This window comes from Solanum lycopersicum, chromosome 10 (genome assembly GCF_036512215.1).
Source record: "Solanum lycopersicum chromosome 10, SLM_r2.1".
Lineage (NCBI taxonomy): Eukaryota > Viridiplantae > Streptophyta > Magnoliopsida > Solanales > Solanaceae > Solanum > Solanum lycopersicum.
Window position 1 is genome coordinate 43,283,292 of NC_090809.1, and position 17,813 is coordinate 43,301,104.

The window sequence follows — 17,813 nt, forward strand, 5'->3', positions numbered from 1 at the left end:
AGCTTTAATTTGGATTTAAAAAATCTACTAAACACACTATCTTTTGTAACAATAGGGAAAAATAAAACAAATCAATGTTGTTAAGTCGTGCGTCGGACAAAACCTCCACAAGCTCATCTACCCCTCTCGTGGTATTGACTCCTGCTGGCGACCAAGTTAGCTCTATTGAAGAAATTTCATCACCTGCTTCTGTAAGTCATACTTCAAGATGATAATTTAAGACTACGCATATTCAATAAATAATTAAAACAAATTTTTTTTATTCATTAGTAACTTAACACGTATTATGTATATGATATTTTCCAATTGATTGGATGAATAGCAAGAGTTTTGTGTACTGAATGCTCACGATGCAAACAAAAGAAGCGCACAAAACATAGAAAGGATTTTCATTGTCTAAAATGCAATTGGAAAACAACATTAATTCCTTGGTACTTCTCTTTCTCCTTCGTTTTTGTTCAATTAATATATCTACTTAAGAATGCACACTATGTGCTATTGATAATCCGTATATATGTTAGATGTTTTATTGACCTCCTTTTTTAGGTGAGAAGTTAATGAACACAACTTTTGGGAGAAGACTATCCTTCAACTTCTCTAACTGATAGATCACACACATAACAATAAACATTATTGATATGTATTAAGAATGAATCATAAATTGCATCTTTGATAATAAAAGATAAAAGCACCTTTAATCAAATCTCAAATAGTCTATTAAAAGAAAAAGTGAGAAACACTCACATTTTAAACTTATCATGATTTCAGGTGTATCTTTCAAATTGATCTTACTGACGGTACTGCTACAGTCACAACATCTATCTCTGGTGAATTGGGAGAAAAACTATTCTCCATGACGGCATAAGACATATTTAACATAACATGTGTGAATGTGATCTCTTATTCCTGCCTCTACATCTATTGTCACAACATAAATGCTTAGATCTAAAGAATTTCTTCTCACTCTCTACATTTATAGAGGCAAATCCTTGTCTGTTAATCATGTCCATAAGATGTTGTCCAACAAACTATTTTAAATTCACCTAACGAAGTCATCTTGGGGCACCTCAAATAACACAAATGCAACTTACTCCATTATTTTCTACATGGAAAGCCACATACTGTGCCAAGCACTATTAATAGGAATTCCAAAAAGATAAAGCCTTTGGAGATAAGTGAGATGGAGGTGACGAAAAGACCTAATGCTTCTTTTTCTTCAAGTACAACTCTGAAATTTGAACCACCCACACCAAAAAAACTGTAAAAGGTCAGTCTGCATTTGATTTTCACATTTATTATTGAAAATCAAACTATAAATCACAATGATTAACAGTTCAAAGTATTTAGATATATGTGATATTTTTTAAAAATTAAGGGTAGAATCATCTGCAATTGAATGTTTTTCGATGTTGTTAAGTGAAAAACATCCTTCCTTTGCAATGCTTTTAGTTTGTTTTAATCAAAGGATCACTACTTTTTGGCCTCCTCTACTACAGCCATACAAAAAAAAAATTAGGACCTCTTCCTTAACTGTAGTGCAGTAAATTGGTGATTTCATATAGTGTGAGGGACTTGCTAAAAATGTTTGTACAAACAAGAAAGTCATACAAAAAATTGAAGAAAATCGGGTATGCCATGCCTCTGTTTGCATCTGTTTGACTATCTGGTTAGAAACAAAAGAGAGATGTTTTTGAAACTAAAAAAATTCAAGTCTTATATAAACAATAGATGCCTTTAGAATTAATTTTTTGGTGTAGGAGACATGGTAGATGATATTTCTCAATAATTACAGTTCATTGAGTATTTGAGAATATATCAGCTTTTCTATTTTTCATCTAGTTTTTAGTTCCTCCCGAGTGCTTTTCGGTCATACCAGCTTGCAGTGCTCTCCATCCAAAATAACCAAAAATAATAATGTATTTTTCTTGTCGTGGATGTAAAATACTTTTGCTAAACCATCTTACATCCTTTTGTGTATCTTGTTCAATAATATTTTGTTCACCACTCTTTTAAAACTTTGCTATGTTTGTGTAAGATATGGTGCTTACAGATAATGGAATTAGGCTTTAAGAGCAAATTTTATTATTTTTTCTTTTTTGGATTTTACAATTTTTGATTCAGATGCTAACTGTCTACATTGACTCCGCTAACTTCATCAACAAAAATTCAATTTTTCTGATTTTTGTTGTGTGAATTCTTTGTGCTGCACAATATTTTCTTATTCATCTTCGACTCAATTCTGTTGGATTTCTCCTTCTCCTTCACCTTTGTTCAACTAATATATCTACTTAATAATACATAATATGTGCTATTCATAACCAGTATATATGTTAGGTGTTTTATTGACCTTCTTTTTTAGGGGAAAAGTTAATCAACACAATTTTTCATTCCTGTCAAGCCTTGACTGAAGTAAGATCTTCAATATTTGTACATATTATATAGTGATAAATGTTGACTGATGTGTTCAATAATAGTGGATCACGAGGATTGACTCTTAGTAGTTTCTATATAGTTTTACTTTAAGATAGCCCTTATTTAGTAAAATTATATGTCCAGTTGTTTTCCTCTATATACTTGCTCATGCTTTCTTTTGTTATAGTATAGCCAACCCACATTATTGACTAACAGTGAATTATCATATTTCGTAGGGGTACTAAATACAACTCCATGAATGAGCAAAATGAAGTTTATCTCATGTGTTATTTTCCTATATATATACAGGACAATGACAACCAGTTGTTTTTCAGTTTTTAACAGACCTTAAATTGTCTAATTATAGGAACCTCTTCACTTGATTTTGTGACTTTTGTTTAATGAAGTATTTTATTCTCAGTCGATTCAAGTTCCCTCAATAGGGAGAATGAAATGAATTAGTTAACTTCTTCTCATGGAAATCAATCAGTTGACTTTCTGTGAAGCGTTCGTTATTTAGCTTTGTTGGTAATATTATATCCCACATTTTTTGTCATATTCAATTTTAGAACAGTTTCACTTTCATCATTTACCACCCAACTTAGTTAATTCACTAACACAACACAATTTTCGCAGGAACCCCTAACAACTCCCTATTCTATGGTTTTGGGAATGATGAAGAAGATGAGCTATTAAAAGCGACACCAGCATCGTCTACATAAGCGACACCAACATCGGCTACTTATTTATTTTTCATTTGGACCATTAAATTCAATAAAATACAATATATCTGACTCTTTTGATCATTGACCACGCTTATGTGGCTTTAAAATTGTTGAGTAGGCGAAAATTTGTGATTTTACACTCCATAAGGCGTGTGAATGACATTTTTGGGTTAATAAAAAGAAAATTATATAATAAATAAATTTTAAAAAAATAAGTAAATAAAAAAAATTCTTGTTCACCAAATATTCCATCTTTTATAACCATTTTCATTCAAAATTTATGAAAAATCTATTATCACCGTTGTCACCATTTTTGTCGACGAAATCAATAAACTCTCTCCCTCACATGTCTACATATTCACCGCACACCATCACCATTTTCCTTTCCTTCTCCAACTTTTACAAAATCAACAATCTAAGTCATTCCACCACTAGATCTGACCAAAAAACCTCTTCACCGCCATCACTTCGCACCTTCATCACCTCGTTCTTCTCTACATTGATTGTTGCTGCCTCTCTCTTTCCCTTATTCCACTGTGAAATAGTAGTCTTCGGAGATTGTAATTTAGTGCTCCGATTTATTGTGATTTAGTGTTCCAATTTGGTAAATTGATGTTAATAGATTCTATAGAAGAAAAGAAAAGGTTGTGTCTGGGATGAAATTGCTGAAAATGATTATGCAGAAGGAAAACAAAAGTTGATTTGGCATGAAATTTCTCCATGGATTTTGGCAGTGAATTGGAAAATTGGATGTATGGAGGTTTCATCTTTTTCCATTATAACTCACCAAGATCTTCACCACTTTTTCTATCATTAAACAAACATATCAATAGATCAAACAAAATACAAAAAAACATATGAAAATGCAAAATATGAAATTGAAGTAATGAAGTTGAAGAAAAAGTTGAATAGAAAATGGTGAAATAATACTCTAAAAACTAAATTAAGATTTTTTTTTTGAATAATTTTGATTAATATGTTTTAAAAATAGTTATGAAATAATTATGACATTGAATTAATATATCTGACATGGATATGACATGTCATTTATGTGAAGGAGAATGACCTACACACATGGTCACACGGGTTTTAAAATCTCATCTTGGTTAGATTCAAGGGTCCATATGACAAAAGGCTAAGTAAAAGTATCCATAATACAAACTCATACAAGTATAAGGGTCCAGCAGACCATTCTACCTATATATATAAAAGCTTGTAAAATAGTGTAAACAACTTATTTCATTAAAGAAATGCAATAATAAACCCAACTATACTTTTATAATAAAGTAATAGAGTTTCTGTGGGATATTCTCTGACCGAGAACCACCGCTATGAGCCTAAGTGGTGATAGAGAATCTTGTCCACGCTGTCAGAACTGTCATACATTTTGTCGTCACATAGAAATACTTAACTTAGTGATCCACTAGCATAACTTAAGTGATTATCTAAAAAGTATGATCCTTAAATACCCATGATGGATACATTGTTTATGGAGGCCTGCGTTATTATGAACTCGCATTTCCATATCGGTGTTCGATACTACTCCCAAAAATATAATTAGCTCAAGTGTTTTTAAGACAACTTTTTTCTTTTGTTTGAGACAATTACTCAAGTCTTAGCTCAAAGCTTCTCTTGGAATCGATGTCCCCTTTCTTGTTCAAATGTGAAAATATTTATGAACTCTTAGGAAATACTTGGTTCCCTTGTAACTTTTCAAAAATGAACTCAACTCTTTATTTTTTACTTTACTTTAAACTTGAGTCTTAAAAATAAAGTTAAAACATTGTGAAAGACTTTTGAAAACTTTTAAGAACTTTGATTTGACTTGTTTTTTAACTTTTAGACTTGACTCTTAACTTCTTTGACTTTGATCTTAACTTTCCTTGAATTGTGTTATGGATCCAAGGTTCAATTTATCTTGTTTATGGATTATTTCATGATGTTTAGATGTTCAGAGAGTTAGAATAAACAAGGAAACATAGGTACATCACTTAGGAACTAGTACTAAAACATGGAGAAAGAATGGGGAGAACTAGCGTCCCTGGCGCTTTGACAGGCGCGGGGTATCAACCCAAAAATTATAGATATCTAGGTGGGGCTCTCTTAATGGAAAGGCTCCCCAAGGACCTAAGGTCAGATGTTGGTTTGGGGCGCGCTAAGAGGCGCGACGTCCCGACCCCTTTACCCAGGTATGCTGGCCTTCTCTCCTTCTTTTTTCGTCTTTAAACCCTCTAAACATCCATTGTTCTTTACCCAAGCACATAGGATCATTATTACCCTCAATGTACAATAGATTCAACCTGAAATCAAACACAGAAAGATGAATCAAAACTTCAACAACACAACCATCAAAGATTTCAACGAAAACTTCAACAATGTTCTTCAAGAATTTAATTTCTTAGTAATCAAAACTTAAACTTGCTGAATTGAAACGTGGTTGGCATGTAGGTGAACTAACTTAATGCTATGTGATCTCTCATACCTTGTAGGGATCACCCCCAACAAATTTCACACGCGAAGCTTGAACATTCTTGGCGATTTCTTGGTTTATCTCCTCTTTTCTCTTCTTATATCTCTTCTCCAAGCCCTGAGGTAAATTCTCTTTTTGCTAAACTAAACAAAGTCTTGTTCTATCCTAATTAATTCCTACAAACGAATTAATAAAATAAGGTAAGGAAAAGACTGATTTGCCTTTCCTAAATCCGGATTAGGCTTTTATTAATCCAATAGCACAACTTCTGCAAGGCATAACTCATTCATACGATATCAAAATCGCGCAACTTGGTGGTTTTGGAAAGATCTTCCAACCCATATTCGGACGTACCTCTAACTCATTCTGAGCTAGAAGTTATGGCTGTATGAAAATGATCACAACTCATTTTCCTAACTTAAACTTGTCAATTTTGTTTATGGGTTTTCAAACTTGGGCTGATTTGGTGTTTTTAGATATGACTCAGTTTGATATTATTTTAAGCATGACTTGGTTGTCCCCCTATTATGCTGTGTTAAATTGAAATACTAAGTTTGTAAATCTAGAAATTTGGGGAAGGAATAAATTAGAGTGGAAAGGGGTGTACAAGCCTAAGCAAGGTAAAATCATATCCTTCATTTGACGCGACTTAAGCGTCATTAGTAAAATCTTAAACGACCTTACTATGAACTTTTACACTTTTAGAGCTAAGGAACGAACACTAGGCCACTCTTACTCTTTTTTCACCAATCTTGAGGCTAAAGGTAAGTTTTTCACTTCGCGATTCTACTTTTTGATCTGTAGAACGTAATAATATGGGTAATTATCAGTGGGAGAGGACTTTGTTATAGATTTGATGGTTGAAACATCCCTAGTTTGAATACTTGAGATCATGGGTTTGATCTAGGGTCCATAGATTTAATAGTTATTCGGTAATTAGTGATTGTTTAATGATTCCAGCGTCATTATGTTTGTTTATAAACAAAGAACAAGCGGAACGAATGTGAAAAAGCAAGAATTAAGTTTCTTAGGGTTTCAAGCTTGTTTTGACGTAGGTGATGGTTATGATTCTATGATTGTGATTATGTTAGATCTTGCTTCATTATGATACATTTATGTATATGAATGATGCATTATTGATCCAACTTGATGTAAATTAGATATATAAATTATATATGTCATGGAATCATGACTTAAATGTATGACCTTGAGGATATACTTGTGATTGTCATTGTGATGTGTTGAATGGATCGGTTGTCATATTCCGGCATAACTAACCTGGATCGATTGCTATCTTCCGACATAAATATGGAATCAGTTGTCACGTTCTAGCTTAATTATAGGATCGGATATAACGTTCCCATAAGCTCACAGTTGTAATTTAGGTTCCATGAGAGGACCATTGATGTTATATAAAATATAAAGTTTTTCCTTGTTCGTAATATTGATAATATTGTGTATGGTCGATATGTGCATGTGATTATATTGTTGTAATGACCTATATATAATGAACTTAGTGGGATACCAATATGATCCTACCAAAACATTATTATTTTGTATTAATACTGAACTTGCTCTTATTTTTGTTGAGTACATGACATCTTCTGACAGCTATTGACAAATCTCGCTTAGGAGATCACAGATCATTCGAATTCAAGAGAGAGCTAATTTTTCTAGGATGTCATGGGTTCTCTTTCGTTTGTGTCCACCATTTTCGGACTTAGACATTTGTTCGAGTAAGTTGATTAGTTCATTAGATTTGGGTTGCATCCCTGCATGTTTAGACTTGTTGAACTGTAGATATTTTGTTACATTGTAATGACCGGAAAGGTCGATTTTGAAATTTTTTACTAAATTATCATTTTACCCATCTCGGTAGTTTCCCTAAGTAACTTTTGATCAATTTGTGAAGTTGGATTGAATATTGTTAACCTATTTATTAATCACGATTGTTTTGTAGACGAGTGATTTTAAATAATTAATTTTAGTTGTTTGTTATTAGGCTTCTATAATTTATTTAATATATTACTTGGCCAATATTTATTAAAATAAGTTAGGAATTTTTCGATTTAATAGATAAAAAAACAATTTAGTAGGGTTAAACATTATATACAAAATTAGTCAAGAAGTGAGACGAGTATAGCGATAAAAATATTTGTTGCGGCACATAATGAAGAGTTACCGCCAATCAGAAAAGTAATAACTTATCAGGAAAAAAAATACTAAACCAAGCTTTAAGGTTTCGTACTTATATGTTTATACATTAGTTTAATAAGATGCAGATAACTAGTTCTATCAACTGAATTCAATTGTTGCTAAGATTTATTGAGGCGGCATTGGGATTTGGGTAAAGTTAATTAATGGAGAGTATTATATTATAAATAAAATATATGATGAATAATTCATAGGATTTTAATGTGTGGCAAATTGAATTATCGAAATTTGTTTGAATTCTAGTCCTTTTTAAATATTTCTTAGATTATTATATAAAAATTGAAGTTCCGTATTAAGAGAGAGAACTAATTACTTTGGGTACTGCAATTTTCTCATTCGTATTTTGTTCGTACACAATCAACAGAGGCTTTCCCGACATATGTTGCAACGTCTCCAGTAGCATGCTCTTACTTCGTCTTTCCCTTAATAAGTCATCAAATTTGCCGACGGTCTGATTCCACCTAGTGGCGAATTAAACAAACAGAGAAAGCAAGCCTAGTTTTTGAAGACTGCGAGTGAACGCAAAGAATCAAACAAGACTAGACGGAAAGAACTCCGAGTAATTTTTAGCATGTCAGCGCGCACTAACCCAAAAAAAAGGTCTCCCCTATCCTTTAAAGCTCTCTGTTATACTTACCAAATTTGGAACGAAAACATGGAACAACAAGGTTATGTATTTGATTAAAGAAATTTTATGGTGAGTTATAATCTTGTTTTTCTTAAAATTATTGTAAACAATATGCGAATTGAAATTTTAATCTTAGTGTATTTTCACTGTATAAAAGAAATATTGCGATAGATAATTAAATATTAAGTATATTATATTTCATGAATACCATTCAAATTATGATATTGGGAAAACTGGATTTAACCCTACACATGAAACTTGGAAAATATGATAACTGAAATGTTAGTTGACATCAAGATATACAAAATTGATTATATTTGGTGAATTATTTGGTCAAGGTTAAACATATAATAATCTGGGTGTTGTTAGTTTTGAAATCTTCTTGTGATCATGTACTCGAATAGATTGTATCAATTTGGAAGCTCAACAAAAAGGGAAGGCTCGAGTTCCGAGTGATTATTCGAGTATTCGAGGCAAGTGAATTTTTAAACCTTTGTTAAGTGTATGGAATTTATTATATCCTTGTAATATGTGTTTGGGGGTAATGAGGCTTGGTGATGGGTTGACTTGTCCACATTGATTACTTCTAATGATGAAAAAGGATAATAAACGACAATCTGATTAATTGTTTGTGTGTGATGTGTTGAGAATGGTTTGAAAGTCTTATTGAATCATTATTGATGTTGTGCCATGAGTTTGTTGTTGTCAATTGTATAATTTTATGAAAATAAACATATCCTCATTATTTGTGTAAACATGTCATTTTAATTGTTCTGATATATAATTGTAACACATGTTATGTGAATTGAGAAATAATAAGAAATTAAAGAGGATGTACCATTTTGAAGGACATATCACACATCACGATAGACACTATATTTCGAGGTACGTATCGTGCTCCACGATGATTAATATTATCCAGGTTCATATCGTGCGTTGCAATGAATGCATGTAAAGATATGTCCCCCATGGGTCCCGGACTAAGAGACAATGAGTGTGTATCACTAGGTCAGACATCCATCACTATACTTGACATTGCATTTCATTGCATTACACATCATTATCATTAGTGAACTTCATATTGTGTTTTGTAGATCATGTGATTGTCTTTCTTTGGAACTTGTGATTAACGAATAATGAACTTGTTGTTGAGGATATGTAATTGCTAGACTGTTGTTGTTGAGTTGGCACTATGTGAATTGTGAACTATTTGGTTGGACTGAGTTTCTGCATGTTGTATTTGTAGGTTGTTATTAAGTTTGTTTTGGAGAATATGGGATTGTTATAATTGTAAGATATGTACTTGTAAATTGTGGATTGTTATGTTAGGGTGGTTTTATGCAGGTTTTAGTTGTGGAGGTTCGGTAAGGATGTAATGAGTACATGTATTCTATCCTCTTAGCTTGTTTTTAGATGTTTACTTGTTGAATATCATGTGGTTTTCTACTGACCCCTTTCTTCTACAATTTTTCGTAGGTTACTATCCCAAAACATTTGTGATATATTCTCTTCTTTTCTGAGACTTGTTGGAAATTTGTGAGGTACATGTTTGTCATCTCAGCAAACCTTATTACTCCTTTTTTATGATCTTGTTATACATAGAAACAATATCAAATAAAGCTTGTCTTTTTCTGTAGATTCAATTGTAATACTTTAGAGGCTTGTACACGTGACAACTAGATTTCGCGGGTATTTTTGAGTTTTTTTTTATAAAATTTCCACATTTTATTGAAATGTTTGAGTTGTTAACATACTTTTCTTGGTGGGTTAAGACGTTTGACATTAGTCCATTTTAGGGTCGTGAAAAAATGGTATCAGATCCTCAAGTTCATAGGTCTAACATGCGTACAATCCAAGTCTAAGTAGAGGCTCGAGGATTGATACAGAGACGTTTGTACTTATCTTCAAAAGAATATGGTGACTTTTAGGATTTACCTTTACTTCTTTAATCTTTATCGTGCATCATTTGTCTGTTCTACTTTTTATCGCTTTATTTTATTCCCTCACACTTATGTGATGACTCATGTGTATCTACTCTTGTTAGTAATTGGCATCGTGTATAGGTTGGATGTGAAATATGATACTAAGGTTGAAGTGATATACTTGTAGAGAAGATGTGTGGTCAAATTTAGAATGTTCAGTGATTTGAAATAATAATGGTTTGATGATAAATAGAGGATTAGGTTGAACAATGGTTCGAGGACTTCATGAGCATTAAATTTTTATTTTATTTTTGGCTAGTCATATTGTAGTGGGATCAATACTTGTGTGGTAGAAATGGAATGATTAAAAGGATGACTAGATAATGAATAGTGTGACATTGGAAACTACAATTACTAAAGTTGTCAAAATATGTATCGGTTTCTTAGTAAATGATGAGGGTGATGTTGCACAAATTGAGGTTAGAATCTCTTTTGCAGTTACATAGAGTAAATGTATATGAAAGAGGGTCATGATATGACTACTACAATGATACCAATGCTTACTTAATAGAGCTATGGAGTGTGTTACTTCTACTATCAACTATCTCTACAAAAGAATGCATATCGCTTGGGCTAGAGACATTACGAATTTGATAATATTTTTGCAGTTATTAAGTGGATATAAATGTGTGGGATATTTGCATACAATCTTTTCGAGGGGTATGATGTGTTCTAAGTGGTGGATCTAATAGACTTTTACAATGTGGTACTAGTGGTACATGAAAATGGATACGTCGTATTTCAAGTGTGAATACCAACTACTTAAAGAGTTATCAGTTGTATCACATGCTCTTATAATGAGATTTGATATTGTATTTCACATTTGAGAAACCAACTAGATTGTTACTATAGATAATTGGGGTTAATTAGTGTGTATAAAGAAGATTGTAGTGGTTGATCGTTGATATGGTGTCAGTATTAAGTTAAAAATTATATCCCGAGGGTTATAAATAAGGACCAATAATCTTATCTTAAAGTCCAAATGAGTGGATAAATATGTAATGACAAGCTAATAAGTAAAGGAAGCCCTAAAGAGTAGACTTGTGTGAAGGCAACTGAAATTTTAGTAAAAAAATGCATACAAAATTAAGTTAGTCCTTTGAATTTTATTTGTATAGTTGGGGTCGAGGTGTCATGTCAATGAAATGGTTAACTTCACTGTGATGGGAAGGGCTAACTAAGCATGATAGTAATAATGGTTTGGGATGGATTATGATGAAAATGCAACTATATAATAAGGAATGTTGGTTAAATGAATTTTGTATGGTAATAATGACTTAGGAGTATCTAAGGTTATGGTTTCCTAGTATTTCAGGAGTAACGTGGTTGTACGAAAATTTTAGGTGATGCAGAGACACCGCTTGAATAGAACATAAAGGAATTAGATTCATAATGTGAAAAAATTGGAGGATGAAGTGTAACCTTAGGAAAGAAATAAGAACAAAAATATTTTATTCTCATTGCAAAGGCTAAGGAGTGATCTTTAGAGGGGGAATTGGATCTAGAGACATGTGGTTCTATCTGTTATGGTATGGTTATGGTGATAATGTTTCATATAGTTCATATCAGTTATAAGTTGTTTGATAAGATTTGAGAAAGAAGTTTGCATATGTATGACTCAAGTGTGATGATAAGTTCTTTTATAATTTTGAGTTTTGTAACTGGTGTAGTTGATTTTTTCACAAAGAATACTCTAACATCAACGGAGAAGAGATCAAGTATATTCTAAGATACGTGATTTCATAAGGATCTTCAATGCATGAGCTAGTGTTGATAGATAATGATATTGTGTCACATGGTTGAGATCAAAATTCAAGTTTTTCATCGTGATTTTATATCCGTGGTAGTATATTTTATCAAGGTATGAATTGATAATGTAAGAAATAATCTATCACGTTAAGTATTGAGCATTTGGAAGAACTTGCGCATAAGGTGAAACAAATTTGATTACTTTTGATTATTATACCTAAGGGGGATTTCATATAACATTTTGGTTTAGAGGATAAGGTAAAAATGTCATGTATTGCTTGTGAAAAGATAAGATTGGTAAGCGAGTAAACCAAAGAAACAAGAATTTAGTATATCGAAGTGTTCAAGGTATTTGAAATTGTATTATGATGAAGGAATATTGATTGTATTAAAGTGTTAACCTAATAAGGGAATACATGGGAGATATATATAGGAGATATAGGAAGGAGTACTAATCCTAATAGGACTAGGATTAAGGAGTACTAATCCTAATAGGACTAGAATTAGTACACAGTAATTACTAATATTATTTTATACTATTTATTTAATACTATCTGTTATCATCCCCCCTCAAGCTGAGCTGAGCGGAAGCGAACAGAAGCTTGGAACTGAGGTAATCGTGCTGTCGGCTCGGGAGAGGTTTGGTGAGAATATCAGCCGGTTGTTCTTCAGTGGGTACATACTGCACAGTTATGGTGCAAGCCTGAACTTCATCGCGAACAAAGAGACAATTGGTATCAACATGCTTCATTCTGGTGTGTAGGACGGAATTCTTGGCCACACAGATGGTTGATTTGTTGTCACAATAGAGAGCAGGAACAGTGTGAGTGGCGCGGAGTTCTCGAAGAATATATGTGACCCACATGGTCTCAGCAGCAAGAAGAGCAAGGGCGCGGTATTCAGATTCAGTTGAGGACCGAGAGACCTTGGGTTGTTTTTTTGTACACCAGGAGATAAGGTTCGGCCCCAAAAAAATGAGAAACCCCGATGTAGATTTTCTGTCATTTTTATCATTCGCCCAATCTGAATCTGATAAACCCCAAAGCTCCAAGTCCCCGGGTCGAATGAGTAAACCACGACCAAGAGTGCCAAAAATGTACCTGAGAATGCATTTTAGACAATGGTAACCATGTTCACTTGGTTGATGCATGCGCTGAGCAACTCGGTTGATAGCAAACTGGATGTCAGGACGGGTAATGGCCAGATACTATAGAGCCCCAATGAGGCTGCAGAAGTGGGTTATATCGGCAAAGGGGGTGTCGGCTCCATTCGTAAACGAAGAGACTGTCATTGGTGTTGGTTGACTGGTGCATTTTTCAAGTCCAGCTTTCTTCAACAGATCTCGAGTATATTTTGACTGATGAAGAAACAAGCCGCTGCCTGTCCGAGAAACCTCCATTCCTAGAAAATAATGTAACGGGCCAAGGTCCTTCATTTTGAAGGTAAGATGCATAGCTCGAGTGACATCTTGAATGAGTGCTGCAGTAGAGCCTGTAATAGTGATATCATCTACATAGACAAGAAGAATGAAAGTACCATATGCTGAATATCGAGTAAATAGACTCGTGTCGTGTACGCAACACGTGAAGCCGAGTCCCTGGAGGAACTTTTTCAGACGTGTGTACCAAGCACGGGGGGCTTGCTTGAGCTCATACAGAGGCTTCTTGAGTTTGCAAACATGTTGAGGGAAGCGGGGATCAACATAGCCCGGTGGTTGTGTCATTTAGATAGTTTCATCAAGCATGCCATGAAGAAAAGCATTGGAAACATCCAACTGATTGATGAGCCAATTGTTGCGCACGGCGAGTGACAGTACCAGGCGAATGGTTTCCTGCCGAATAACAGGACTGAATGTCTTGGAGTAATCCAGCCCATACTCCTGATTGTAGCCTGTAGAAACCAAACGAGCCTTGTACCTTGAAATACTGCCATCTGCATTGTGTTTAATTTTGTACACCCATTTAAAGCCCAATGGGTGCCGCCCATGGGGATTAGGTACAAGAACCCAAGTTATCTTATCACTCAAAGCCTTAAACTCGTCATTCATAACATGATGCCAATAAGCATTTTTTGAGGTAAAAGAGTAGGTTATTGGTTCACTATCGGGAAGGGGTGTATTTGGTAGTATGGTATCATGAAAGGTTTTGGGTTTAAAGATACCGGCTTTGCCACGGGTTAACATGGGATGAGTATTGGGGGGTGGCATGGGCGGTGGTGATTCGGGGGTGGCCGGGAAGGACCCAAAATGGATCGGGCTTCAGATGTTGTTGGCATGGGGTGGTTCGGGTTAGTTGTGAGTGTGGCTGGTGGTTGCGACTGTATTGTGGGTGAAGGTCGAAGGGGTGATGAGGGGTGGTTTGGTAGTGGGTGAAGGTGTGGGAAAAGGTGGTGAGGGACCCTGTGAGTATGTTGGAAAAAGGGGAAGGACGCCAATGAATGATGTATTTGTGGAGGAGGAAATAGACTCGTAGGGAAACTCATTTTCGACAAATTTGACATGATGAGATATGTAGACTTTATGAGTTTGTGGGTCAAGACAGCGATAACCCTTGGAGGTAGATGATAGACCAAAAAAATACAAGGACGGGATCGGGGTTGTAATTTGTGAGTAATATGAGGGCGTACCCAAGGGTACGCAAGACACCCAAAGACGCGGAGGCTGGTATAATTGGGAAGTTCTTGGTAAAGGAGTTGATAGGGTGATTTGTTGGAGAGGGTGTGACTGGGCAGTCTGTTAATGAAGTAGTTTGCGGTGGCTAGAACTTCTACCCAAAAGGAGACAGGGAGATGAGATTGATGTAGAAGAGTAACCACCGTTTCAATGAGATGGCGATGCTTACGCTCAGCCACCCCATTCTGTTCGGGAGTGTATGGACAGGAGGTTTGATGTATAATTCCCAGGGATTGTAGAAACTGGCCAGAGATGTTATTTACATATTCCTTTCCATTGTCACTTCAAAAAAGTTTAACATGAGTACAACCAAGTGTATGCCTATGATTTGTGTTTTAGTGGGTACAACCAAGTGTATTATGTAAAATCATCCACAAAACAAATATATTAGCGAAAACCAGCAAATGAAGGAACAGCAGTAGGACCCCATAGGTCAGAATGAATAAGTTGAAAAGGTGCAGTTGTACGCTTCTTAGATAAAGTAAAAGGTAATTTATGAGATTTAGCAATTGAACAGGAGTCACAATTGTTTACATGAATGGAAGAAAAACCTAATTGAGACATTAAAGAATTTATTATTTGAGTAGATGGGTGACCCAAACGACTGTGCCACAACAGACTGTGGCCATCAGCCGAAAGAGCCACCGGAGCCACTGGAATGCTTTCTGAAACTAGGTGGGCAAACGAACTTGTGTCGGGAAGAACGTACAGATCATGCTCACAGGGGCCCTGAAAAATCACCCTCTTTGTAGTATTGTCTAGGATCTGAAAATCATTAAAGGTGAACAAGAGTGAGCAATTATTGTCTTTTGTGAATTGGTGAACTGAAAAGAGATTGGTTTTAATAGAAGGGACGTGGGTAAGGTTACCTAGGTGAAAGATAGCGGTAGGGGTTTTAATGGTACCCGTGCCAGTGTGAGAAATATTAAGGGACTCACCGTTGCCAACTGTAATACCATTAGAGCCATGATATGGATTTGGAGCGTTAAGCTTGGATAGATCAGAAGTAACGTGCATGTTGGCCCCTGTATCCAACAGCCAGTCAGAGGAAGGGTCGGCTTGAGATGCATAACTGGAAGGGTTATCACTATTTCGGCTCTCCTCATATCGAAACCAGCAACGAACAGCGGTGTGTCCTGTTTTCTGATAGAATTGACAAGTTGGATGATCCCGCTCGTAAGTGCCCTGCCCGCCGCTGCCGAAGGAGTGCAGGCTGTTGTTGCTGCCGTGCTGTTAACCGTCGTACGACGGACGACTGCCCTCTCGACCGCCGCGCCCGCGGCCTCCGCTGTTTCTGCCGTAACCGCCGCGGCTACACTGCCGGCCGCCAACACGCCCCCCGTGATAGTTCTGGCTTGCGGTGAGGGCGGTGGCCGGCTCCATAAAAGCGGCTTCTCGGAGAAGAAGTTTGCTCTCCAGATCCATGTTGATTTCTTCACTTTTTAGCCACGAGGAGAGAGTAGCCCGGTCAACGGGCATTGGACTGATGCAAACCACCTGTTTAATGGAGGAGTAAGCTGATGGTAGCCCCCGAACGATGCACATGACGAGATCTTTTTCGGGAATGATTTCGTTCATGGTGTCGAGGGCTATGATGATGGTGGAGACCTCGTCTAAATACTCCGCCATAGTTTTTGTGCCTTTGGTAATTGTGTGGAGAAAATAACGCAATTGAAAAATGTGAGAGTGGGAAATTGATGCATAGCGTGTTGCGAGGGCCGTCCATAGGGTTGAAGCAGTTGTGTAGGATCGGACGTGTTTCTAAACCGTGGAAGAGATGACCGCAATCAAACATGATCGGATCTGGCCATCCACGGCTTTCAAGGCGGCATGGGCCGGATTGGTTTTTTATTATTTGTCTATGGCGGTGATGACTGCCGGCGGCGGTTCTGTGCTTCGATCGACGTATTTGAGGAGGTAATTGGCCTCAAGGGCTATAAGAACGATGATTTTCCATGTAGGGTAATTTATGTCTGATAATTTTTCGGGAATCAGGGCATGAAGATGCCTGAGAAGGAGTTTAACGCCAAAAGGAAGTGAATCGAGAGGATCCACCTCGGTTGTCATGGCTGCCGCCACCCAAGAGAAGAGAGGGAACGATCGGGGCCCTAACGAGAGAAAAATACCTAGAGAAAAGAAGATCTAGGTTTTCTGGCTCTTGATACCATGAAGGAATATTGATTGTATTAAAGTGTTAACCTAATAAGGGAATACATGGGAGATATATATAGGAGATATAGGAAGGAATACTAATCCTAATAGGACTAGGATTAAGGAGTACTAATCCTAATAGGACTAGGATTAGTATATAGTAAATACTACTATTATTTTTTACTATTTATTTAATACTATCTGTTATTATATGAAAATAATTTATTTTTTGCAGTCCATCGTTTTTGGGTGAACAAAAATGATAAAATATTTTTTATCGAATTTTTTCATAGATGTCTGTTAAGACATCAACAATGGAGCTAGTTGGTTCCGATGGGAAAACGGGTCCATTTCCAAGAGCAAAAGATACTTAAAGTAGGTAAACTATCAATTTGCCAATTTTCACATCCTATAGTCCATAAATTTTTTGTTGATCAACAATTCTTTATTTTCTTTGACAAAAATTTTGATGGATGTGCCTATGGCCATGATGGGAACAGGAACCCATTTTGAAGGTCAAACGAGCCCTAAAATAGGCGAATTACATCTTGTCTATTTTTTTATGCTAGTCAATCTATTTTTGGTGATCCAGAATTCTAGATGTTTTTGCCAAAATTTTACCTTGACGTCTGATAAGACCATAGAAATACAGTCAATTAGTCCTGACAAGCAAACGAGCCCATTTTCATGTTCAAACAATGACACGCCCGGAAATTCTATAACTTATACTATAGTATTATGTTTACTAATGATGGTTTTATACCCAAATAAGTATAAACAACTTGCTTGAGAAGTATTTGAGCCATAGCAT